This window comes from Epinephelus moara, chromosome 8 (assembly GCF_006386435.1).
Source record: "Epinephelus moara isolate mb chromosome 8, YSFRI_EMoa_1.0, whole genome shotgun sequence".
Taxonomy (NCBI): Eukaryota; Metazoa; Chordata; class Actinopteri; order Perciformes; family Serranidae; genus Epinephelus; species Epinephelus moara.
Genome location: NC_065513.1, coordinates 19,895,493 through 19,907,179, shown reverse-complemented (window position 1 = coordinate 19,907,179; position 11,687 = coordinate 19,895,493). Strand labels below are relative to the sequence as shown.

The following is an 11,687-nucleotide window of genomic DNA, read 5'->3' as shown; positions in this document are numbered from 1 at the left end:
GGAGTTGTTGGTTTGTTCTGAAAATCAATACATCTGATATTTTGTCTGCTTACACCATATTTCTTCTGATTCTGGACAAGCAACTGTCGACAGCAGCCAGTGGTTAATCTTTCCTTCACCTTTCACCTCACTCACGTCTGCCATGTTAAATTTAAGATCTTAATGCTTTTTGCTACTAATCCCACTTGCTTTTACTCTCCTGTCCTCTGTCTTCTTCTTGCTGATGCTCAGGGCTGACATGTTGGTCCTTTAAACGCTGACAATCAGGTGAGATCAAAATGTCAGGATGTGTTGCATTTATCTTGTGTTGATACAATTATCTGAGATATCCATATTTTGATTTTACAGGTGGTTTACTGCTGCTAATAGCACTCGCATGTGTGATTGAATGTTGCTGTATAAGAAGACAAAACAGAGAACAGAATCAACCGCCAGCAAGGTAATCAGTTTTAAATTATTGTTATTTACAAAGTTCTTTCATTTGTATGTTCAGCTATTGTGAGATCCTGTTACCAACACGTCCTCATGTTTAATATGAATTTGTCTCAGGGACCCTGGTGTAAATTTACCCCTAGGAGAGCAGCAGGACCCTTGAGAAATCAGTGAGAGGTTAGTGCTATAGGTTACAGCCTATAGCTCACAGCATATCTAAATGTAGACGTAAATATATTCACTCTGACTTTTTACACCTTCAGATATAATCGTGGTGACCCTGGACCAGATGATGGCAGCTCTCCTCAACGTGAAGCTTAAACTCCTGCAGCCTCATTTCTCTTCTTTTCTGTTTGTGTTTGTCTGTTCTACTGACCTGATTATCATCAAACTTTGTGGACGTATGTGTGTACAAACTTTTGACATGTTAAAGTCTTTTTTGGGAGCTTTTCCTTTTCCCTGTGAGGGTCCAAGGACAGTGGGATGTCTTGTGCTGTAAAGCCCTCTGAGGCCAATTGTGATTTGTGATACTGGACTGTATATATACAACTGAATTGATTTGAATCACAGGGCGAATATACAAATTATTTTTCACTTTCAGTAACATTGTGAGAGGTCATTTGGCTGGGGCAGAGTAGATGCGATATATCTTAAAATCCAGTAGATGGTGGCATTACTTTCTTGCAAGCAAGTCTAGTTACCTACCATATAGCACTTATGATTACCATGACATGGATGACTGAGAATCTTCACCGATGTATGATAAAGTGTTTTCTGGTTTTCACAAATGTATGTTAAGTATGTGACGAATTATGAATCCACCAGTACATAATGAATGCAAAATAAGTCTTCAGCTGGACAAAACCATATTTTGACATTACCTAACAGTTTTTAAAAATATATCCACACATATGTAGTGGCTATATTTGTAAATTTGCATATCATAGAGGACTGGACTATTGGTCTTGGCGGAGATCTCCTCTCTCTGAGTGCCCAAAGTGCTACAAAGAGACACAAAATGACCAGAGAGAGAAAAAAACAGACGCCTATGACTACAGAGATGCAAAACAACAACAATAAAGGATAAACAACTACAAAGTCTGTGTGTCTAGCTCTTTGTAGGAGAGGTAGTGGGGCCTGGTGCATGTCCGTGCCCAGGGGCCCATTGTCTTATAATATAGCCATGTCTAGGCTGTATCATTATGTCCCACTCAGTATCACAGGGCTGCTAAAACTCTAATATGGTGCAACCAAGATGAGAATTTAAAGATATGAAGGGGTTTTAACTACGAATACATTTTGGAGAGATAACAGGGGATGTCATTATCAAAGTAAATTAAGGTGATGACATTTATAAGTGAAGGCTCCTGCTCAGGCCTGCAGAGGGCGTGTGGAGTCTCTTGTCATGACTGAATCCAGTGGTGCACTGAGTGGCATGGCTGTATGTGGGGAGGCAGGGCAGGGACATAGAGACACGCAGGGCTTCCCGCTGCTCTCAGTGGAGGATTGACTCTTCAGTTGTACACACAGTCAGCTCGCGGTGGAAACACGCCACATAAATTGCGTTTATTTTTCTTTACTACATTTATTTTTCTGTTGGGGATCGACTGGTTGAGGAGAGGGCTTTACTGTGAGGACTGCAGCAGCCACTCTGAGGAAAACATTATTTCTACACGACTACGCATTAGAAGACGATTGGCTGGTAAGATTTATGTGAGTTTGATGTATCTGGTGCGACACAGTAGATACCTCAGTAAAATAGTATAGGTTACAGGTTAACTATACTGACACAGACCATTACCTCATATACATCACGTCTTCTGTTCAAAGTGTCACTCTCTAGGTGTTGCGACAGGTGAAAAACTGCAGGTGCGCTTAAATTGTTTCTGCTCGGATATGAAGGTGTTAGGCTGTTAAAACAAAACACCTGACGTTTCTATGGAGGCTGAATTTCTCTAACAAGCCTTTTTCCCTCCTAGAATATGTTCTGTATTACTGGCTAGAGGTCAGGAGGTGAGATTGTTGCTAGAAGATTATATTTTCTTAGTAAACAATGATTTAATTTACAGACTGTAACTGAAGGTGTCATAATAAAGGTGGTTGTTGAGGGGGTGGCTCATTTCAGTTTCATCCTTAACTAGATATCGCATAACCAGTGTGGCTGCTGGAAAGTCACTGGTGTTTGTTGTCTGCTGTAACATTTACTTTTTGCTGCTGTTTTCTAAACCAATGAGGAAGTCATTTTTTTTAATGTGTCTGCAACTCTGTCTTGAACTTAGTGAGAAACTGGAAGTCTGTCCAGTTTGATGGGAAATGGGGCAAGCATGCATGTTGAAGGTTGTGTAACACATGAGGGGCAGAAGAAGAAAGTTGCATGTTCGAAAAAAACATGGAAAACTTTTTCCTGTAGAGTTTAGAGTAAATCTAATTTTAAAGAATCTTTGTGTAAAATGTAGGGGGATTTAGTGGCATCTAGTGGTGAGGACTGCACATTGCAATGAGCTGAAACTTCTCCCGCTTTTTACGGGAGCCAAATTATCCACAGAGGTCTCTTCCTCTCCAAAACAGACAGACCAGAAGATTAAAATCGGTTAAAATACTGAATAAAGCAGTTTCACATTACAAATAAGTGTTTTGTTTGGCATGTTAGAGACAGGCCGCTAGCCCAGCACCTGCTCATGTGTGCTCACCTTTTTACTCTGATAACTTAAGATCCAAATGTTCAGGAGGTTTTTACCAGGAGCCAAATTATCCGCAGAGGTCTCCTTCTCTCCAGAACAAATGGACTCTGATTTAGATCGGTAAAAACACTGAATAAAGCAGCTTTAAATGTCAAAATCTGTGTTTTTCTGACACTGCTTGTCACGGACAAGCTACATTGGCCGGCTCGAAAATGGTAATAGCCATATCTAGAGCCAGTGTTTGGTTTGTCCGTTCTGGGCTACTGTATTTCTGAAGATAGTGAGGGGATGACCTGCCTTACTCTGCCTCTGATTGGCTTACCCTGACATTCTTTTCCAAACCCTAACCAGTCATACCATTGCTATCCTAGGAAACACAAAGTCGCGACCTGCTACCTAATTAGATATGAAGGTCTCACTCTAAGGTAAAGAAAACACAATGATTCTTATTATCGGGTGATTATAGACCAAAGTAAACATACATATTATATAATACTCAGTCTCTGCCAATATACCCCCCATCTCCTACACACTAGACCTTTAAGATCATGTCTGTATCATTCAGTTTAACCTTTTGTAAGCCACGTTACTGAGAGACTACCGCATGTGTGCAAACACACAGCTACCAAATCCTTTTGGCACGATATGTGCTGTATAGCCCAGGTGACAGATTTTCTGTATTCCAAATATATTATCTGTGTACATTATTAGATGTTGCCCCAGGCCAGCCTTTCATTTGAGCCTCTGAGCCTCAGTACCTATCACATTATCACTGCTCTTTACAGTGAAGTGCTACATTTCTGGTTGTTGGCAGACAGACTGTGACTGTGAAATAGCTTCGCCGGTCCAAAGAGAAAAAGTGATTGGTGGTTATCTTGTATGCTGCGCTGGGAGACTGAGAGCTGCCTCAACAGCAGCAGAAGTGTCCAGAGAATGATCTGGACTTACTGGGTATTATTCAACTGTTCAGACTGTGTTTGACAAAATACTGAATTTTATGTCTGAGAGAGGGGTTTGCTTTGTCATAACGGAGGCTGAAAATATTTGGCACAGTATGATTTACTGTCTGTTGTAAGAAGCAGGCAGTGTGAGTTTTAATTTTTGTTTCCTCCATCTGACAATTCAATGAGAACTATTTCCCTTTAGAAATGACTCATGGTTTTTTGAATTCGTGCAATAGAATCATTTTTCTGTTTGAGCTTTTCCCTCAATCTAATTATAGACCAGTAGTTCTCAAAGTTTCTGTGACTGAGTGCCTGTTTAGGGAGCCAGCACATTATTTAGGGCCACACGGGTTCAGGACATACGATGTTGGCCACTTTGACCAAGCAGTCCCACACAACTTCTCCATCACTGAGCGACTTACCACGCTTAGCAATGTTGTGAGCTCCCACATAGCTTGTACATTCACTTCTTTTCACAAGATTTGTGAAGACTGACTGTTGGGCTGATAAGTCTTGGTTTCATAATAGTGTGTAAGATTAAATTCCTTGAGCATCAAATTCACCTGTTTGCAGATAAGGCAGATCACTTTATCCCACAAGGTTCGATGAAGTAAGAGTAAATCAGTTCTTCCTGAAACCTCCTTTTCTACTCAACCATACAGTGTTTTTCAGTGTTGGATTTTCCATCTTACTTCTACATTTAACTGCCAAGTTGTCCGTTAATATCCCTTGCAGTGATGATCGAATGTAAATCCCATGGCACTTGCAAGGTGCTACAAGTTGCCAAGCAGCCAGTAGCTTTCTACAGGTGTCATTCCTCACTTGACAGGGGAATCTTGTTAAGGGGGCGTAGTTTGATGCAGAGGCCAAGTACTGTAGTGTATTAAATTGAGCATCGCGTTAGTTCAGGTAGGACACGATGTCAAGCTCAGCTCACATCCCAGCTACATCAGCTGATCTCAAACATCCCAATCAACTGATGGAGCAGCTGGTTGATGGAACAGAGTCAGCTGATAGATCACATGATTCCTTTCTATGCAACTAAGTGGCGAATCTCATTCAGGGTGCCCTATTTAAACTGCTCTGGTCTGCCTACTGTTGCTGCTTCCTCTGCAAGCTGCTTTGCAACCCACCTCCATCCCAGCTCCTCCTTTTTCACTTTGCGTCTGACTTATCAAAGTCATTTCTGTTTGTCATTGATGCTGCTCTGTTCTGTTCCTGGGAGGTCTTTGCTGCTGCTCTCCCTGCCTTAAGCTTTCCATGTAGGCACATGGAAGGGCAGGGAGGTTTGCTCTCTCCGCCTTAGGCTTTCCTCATTTGCATGTGGAAGGGCAGACAGGTGTGCTCTCTCTGCCTTATGCTTTCCACGTAGGCGCGTGGAAGAGCCTTTTTTTTGGCGTAGGCCCGGGGAAAGGCAGAGGGGCCCCAGAACAGAGCCATACTGCCAAATATAATACTGCAAATGGAAATAAAGTTTTCTTTGACTAAAGCGTTCCTGACTGAAATGTAAGATATTAAGAATAAAAGTGTTGATATGGATGGTGGATGATTAAGTGCATTTCACGTCTTGTTTGGAGGGGCTGCACAAAATGTTTCTGAGGGCTGCCATTGGCTCGCGGGCCACACTTTGCTTTGAGCAACTGTGTGATAGAGCATCCCTGTTTTAAACATCCTGGTTCAGCTGGCTGAAGATTCTGCCCATTGATTTTGCCCATTGACCCTTTTCACATTGTAGTGTCTCTGTCTAATACGGAAACACATTAACAGTAACTTGTGATTGTTCCTTGAAACATCACAGACAGCGGTCACTAATTTGGATCAAAGTGTGATGTTGTGATGATCGGAGAAATTGAATAATCATGCAATTCTGAGTGGTTTTCCAATCGGGGTTAGGACAAGGACGAGGTGTTACGCAGAATTATGAGTGTGTGGTTTCCTATATGAACGCCCTGTTTGTTCCTCATTTGACTGGGAGGCAGTGGACTTGGTCAAGCTCGCTGCAGAGGATGTTTGAAAGGGAAAACAGCTCATGCAAATCCTCTGCTCTCTCCTTGGGACCAACACCTGAGCTCCTGTGCTGTGCTGCCTGCTGCCCTTGCACCGATATGTCGCTTGTCAGAGTGAGTAGCATCTGTGCGTTATGTAATATTTCCCATCTGAGTAGCAGCAGAAGTGCCACAACACTGTAGAGCCAAAACCTTGTCAACACAAATCATATTTATTCAGTGACTCTCAGCACTTCTTGGGCTTTAACTGTGGCAGACCAGATTCTCTCTTTTAAGTTAGCGATTAAATTGGACACTGACTGTCACAGCTGAGGGCCACCTTTTGAAGACCATCTTTTTCCTGCTGTATGAGCATCCTGTGAAGAGGTAGAACATTATTTAACAGCTGTAACGTTTAGTCTTGTGATTGTGGGTCAAAGAGCACTCTGTGTACAGTGCTCATTCTGTACCATGGGATCTCAGCATTGATAGGACCAAAATATCAGGCACATGAGGCTCATTAAGACAGTTACATAAGTCAGTGCCCTGAACAGTAGCTCTCAGCTCTCTCTCACACCCAGTAATGGTCTGACTGACCGATGTGCCGGGTGTGGCCCCATCTTGGGTCTTGTTACATTCAAGATGTTCTGATTAAAGAAAAAAGCCTCACTGTGTTGTGATAATGAAATGTGGCACCTCGTAATGTTTGTGTAGTGTGACCTCTCTTCCTACTACACCCACTCTAATTCTTCTCTCGGAGGATCGTCTCTCACTCCTCGTCTCCGCTGCTATATTCTGGGTCGGAGTGCTAATGTGCCACGTCCCAGTTGTAAAGCGATGAAAGCATGACAAGAGTGTTTGTTTTCCTTCCAGAGCTCGTCATCTCAGGTTATTCAGCACCATGCGATTCTTCTCTTGTTGCTCTTCTTGTTGCAAACCTTTATTCAGATCACTTCAATGAGTGACAGTGCATTTCATTGTAGAATGAGACTGGAGATTATTTGCAGGGGGTTTCCACACAGATTGAAGATTATATGGAAAAACAAAATGTGGCCTCCATCTTGTGAAGACTTGGTATTAATATCTGTAGTGGACATTATTTGAAGTTGTTGTGTCTCAGTATTCTTTAATCTAACTTGTATCAGTTGTGGGATGACTTACTATACCTGAGTGTTGTGTTTTGCTGCTTTGCTGCTTCCCCAAAAAGTCAGTGTCAGACCTTTAGTGGTTTCCAGTAATGATTACTTTTCTTTTTTACCTTTTTGGTTAACCTACTTCTGTTTTGATGAATTAATTATTAAATTAGTCATTTAGCCAATAAAATATCAAACCAAGTAAGAGAGGTGTGGTCTTGAGTCACATGACATGGACTCCAGTCACAAATTTGATGAGTTTATACTCAACTTGACAAATTTTAAAAACACTTTCAACTTGAATTGGACTTTAACACCAATGACTTGTGACTTCACTTGGACTTGAGCCTTTTGACTTGAAAATATATGATACCTAAAAGTAAGTTATGTCAAAAGTGTGCCATGAAATAATTCTCTTAATTTTCTGAATAAACTAACGTTAACGCTGTTCAATCCCAGCAAGCTGAAACTTAATTCTTCCTCTTCCTTTGTTTGAACCAATCCGACAGCATCCAATTAAGTTGCAGGAGAGAACCATGAAGACCTATCATTACGTCATTTAGTGCTAGTTGATAAAAATGCAACCAAAGATGAAAACCACAAAAAAAAACCCAGTTGTCAACAACAAACAAATTGCAGCACCTAAAACTCGCAGGTTGAAAATTACATACGGAGACTCAATAACTTCCACCAAATTTATTTTAACAATTAAATACACATTCATTTTAACAAATTTGATTTTATTCATGATTTTATAACTTTATTATGTATTTATTTATTATTATTTATTATTACTCTGTTGTTGAAATGGCATTACTGTTGGTGAAGAGCGCATTATGACTCTTAATTCAAAGTTCAGGACTTTAGACTTGACTTGGGACTTGACTGCAAAGACTTGAGACTTATTTGTGACTTGCAAATCAATAGCTTGGTCCCACCTCTGCCAAGTAGTCAAGTCACACTGATAAAATAAAAAAGTGAACACCTTTTCATTCTATCGGAAAATTATTAGAAAACAATAAATCAGCCTCAAATCTTTTTTATATTTTTCTAATGTAATAAGTCAACATAAACATTTTAAGCATTTTTGATAAAATAATTTTATTCAAGATATGTACTGAGCTAGAAAAATAAAACTTGTCTGTTGTGGAAAAACTAATGGGGACACTAAATTACAGCAGTTATATTTTTCATATTTCTGTGCTGCTGTATTGTTACTTTATGGCCAACACATACAGTGATACTGATAAATTTGCTAATATTGTCAGCTTTGCTGATATATTCAAATTATCACCCAGGATCTACAAATTTTGTGAAGCATTAACCAGCATGTTTAGTGTTTTTAATAGATGATTAAAATGATTCATTACTCAGCAAAATTGGAATTATTGACAGATTATTTCACTATTTGAATCCAGTGCTCCAAGCCTCCTCAAAAAATTTATAGCATTATGAATCAGAGCAGTGCTGAACAGGAAGATGCTCCCTGGTATAAAACCTAGACAGGTCAACGAGCAGTTTGGCCCACATACTTTATTGATCGCATGAGGTTTAGCCTCCACACCTCTGTTTCGTTGTGTTGCACCTCACAGTGTGGGCTGCTGCTCTCTCGCTGTTATCTGTTTTATTGTCCTCTTTCATCGTCCAGGCTGCACTCATGTCAGCACATACCACATACAACTGATAGCCAGCAGGACTCAGTCAGGACTTCATCATCAACTGACTTTTGTTATCAGCGCTGTGATCGATGTTCACCCTAGACGACATAAACGCTAGAAAATGAAAGCTCCTTCACATCATTTTCCACAGCAACTGTATTGCAGCTGTAACAAATCATCTCCTTAACTTAAAACCACCGCTTTTATATGATTCATTCTATGTAAGGTCTTGAAAGTAACTTCAAATTCATGTAATTACTGTTCACAAAATTGGTGATTTCTGTAAAAAGACAGCAATAAAAAAAATTAAAAATTGAAATTAAAAAAATGCCTTTAAACAGGTTTATGGATGATAAAACAAACCATGAATGTCCTTCTAATTTTAAATCCTAAAAAAATGAAGCCTGCTAAATATTCCCCGCTGGAGGATGTTCGACGCCTTCATATATAAGCTCAGCTTTCTTGATAGATCTACAGTTAGTTGTCCTCTTTACAAATAGCTATCACATTGCCATTAATAACTATCAGTGTTTTCAGCTTTGCTCACACTGAAAGAGAAAAATGTCACATGAATCGTCAATAGTGTTGATCCTAGTCTCTGGTGGCCCCTAGGCAAAGAAGCCTGTTGAGGTCCCCAAACACCCCCCATGTTGTTTTTCCTCCTCATCTTGTTTTTTCTTTTCATTTTGGTGACCAGAAAGATGTGCTCGTTTCATTATGCTGACAGTTACACCTAACGTGTGTATGACAGTTAGAGGTAGCTAGCAGACTGCCATAACTAAAGGTATCCAGTGAGTATCCAAAATTTGCCAATATGAGTGACCCCTTTTCCAAAAAAAAATTTCGGTCCAAACATTTGCTTTGTTTGTCTCTCTAGACGGTGCACCCTTGATCATTAAAGGGGCACTCAAACCATTTAAAGATCAGTTTGTTAGTCATTTGGAGTACAAACTGAAAACATTTCTTAATGTCTATACAGCTCTGAAGGAGCTATTTTGAAAAAAAATACATTTCTTGGTTTGGCTTCAAGACCATAGATTTATAACAAAAGGCAGGGTCTTCTAAAAATAAACTGTTGGGTTGCATTTTGGGAATTAAAGATTGAGAGTTCAACCTCTTGTGGGGACTTAAAACCAGGATATCTCAGCCTCTATTACAGATTTTGACTTATTCTTTCTTTCATGCCTCCATATTGGAGACAGCTCTGACTGGGGGCATTATGTTTTTGGGTTGTCTGTCTGTCTCGTTCTTGTGGGATTCGAGGGAATTTATTTAGATTTGGCACAAAAGTGCACTTGGACTTAAAGATGAACTGATTTTGGTGGTCAAAGGCCAAGCTCACTGTGACCTTACAAAATATATTTATGGCCATAACTCAAAAATTCATGCACCAAATATGACAAAATTTCACACAAATGTCTAATAGAATAAAATGATGAGGTGAAGGTGTTTTAAATCTGGGAGGTCAAAGCTCAACTTCACTGTGACATCACAATGCTCTGCAAAAAACACTTTTCTGGTCATTATTCAACATCATAGCTCAGGAGGAAAAGGGACGACATGTGAATTGGTGACACTAATATTGGGTGTCCACCGTAAAACTGCGCTGATCTTCATTAACTCTGCAGCAGGTGAATCTGGATGAATTTCCCAGTATTATCACTTTGATCTTAATAACCTCCAAAGGGGAGTTCCCCCCTCCCTGGCTTTTGAGAGGATGCGAAAAGCTCCCAAAGGAGGCCTGCAGCGGTAATTGGCTGATAATTGAGCTCCTCTGTGTAATGATTGGTCGGTTGGAGGGTTGCAGGCAGAGCGATAGGTTGGCAGCCTTGCAGGAATTCAGAATATTCGGGGGGTTGTGGTGTTTGTTGTTGTTCCTTGTTGTTGTTGTTGTTTTGGCCCTGCTACCCGTCTTACTTGCGGAGGCCCGCTCAGGGGACCCCAGGGTGTTAGAGTGAGAGAGTGGGAAGGAAAGTTGATGAAATAAAAGGGTCAGACAGCAAGACATAGAGCGGTGGCAGACGATAAACAAGTGAGAGAAAAGAATGTGGAGACATGAAATTCCACCTCTTTTTCTTCAGCAGCTTGTGACCCACGATCAATAAAGGCAGGGTGATCTAATCCCCTCGCACTCCCACGATTGATCACTTCTGAGAATAATAAACACAGTCAGTTGTTCCCACAGCGATATGCATAGGTAATAAACCTGCCTGTCACGCTTGTGGCTTAAAGAAGAGTAAGAGGACCTTTGGACTCTGGGCAGGGCTCAGTAAAGCTAAGCTGGACTTGGCTAGTCTCTCTCTTCTTCTCTTCGTGTCATGTGATTGTGTTTCCATGGGCTATGTGATGTTAGGAGGCTAGCCTGCGTTTTCCCTCCATATACTCATCTCTATGTTTCTCCCACCCCCCCCCTCCATTGCCTCAGTTGGATCATGTGACTCTCTGGACACAGTGGGTGACCTCCTCCTCACTGCTTTTCATGCAGAGTGGAACTAGAGTGAGACGCACTCTGAATTACAAATACACAGGCCAAGTCTTCTCCCCTGGTTTCTTGTATACATGTTTTCATAGACAGCAAAAATATATATTCATTCTCTCGCTCTCTGTCTTGTGCTTTTGTTCTTTGCAGTGATACGGTGCATCACACTGGGAAAATTGCTTCGCTTTGAATAAAACTTGACATGGTCTTGTCGCACGTTGTTGTTAAATCACGAGGGAAGAGCCCAGCTAACCAACACACCTTTTATTCTCTGTCCCCCATTGTCTTCCTCTTCTGTCGTTGTCATTCCCTCCCTCTGTCTCTCTCAGTTTTTTCCTTTTCATGTCACATCTGAAAGGTCATAGAGCTCCGTAG

At 40.8% G+C, this 11,687-nt stretch overlaps 1 protein-coding gene and 1 long non-coding RNA gene across 3 annotated transcripts in view; both read left to right on the top strand.

The window, feature by feature from the left end:
• Positions 1-347: 347 nt before the first annotated feature.
• Positions 348-1,473, top strand: LOC126394603 (uncharacterized). The gene is made up of 3 exons (XR_007570379.1): positions 348-439; positions 550-609; positions 696-1,473. It is a non-coding gene; the product is annotated as an uncharacterized LOC126394603 (long non-coding RNA).
• Positions 1,474-1,907: 434 nt separating this feature from the next.
• The window catches only part of pip5k1bb (phosphatidylinositol-4-phosphate 5-kinase, type I, beta b), a 50,666-nt gene continuing 40,886 nt past the window's right edge, over positions 1,908-11,687 (top strand). The window contains exon 1 of one of the 2 annotated variants that reach the window (XM_050050171.1): positions 1,908-2,145. The gene's annotated coding sequence lies outside the window, so the exon portion shown is untranslated. The remainder of the gene's footprint in view (positions 2,146-11,687) is intronic. The other variant, XM_050050170.1, reaches the window with a different exon arrangement.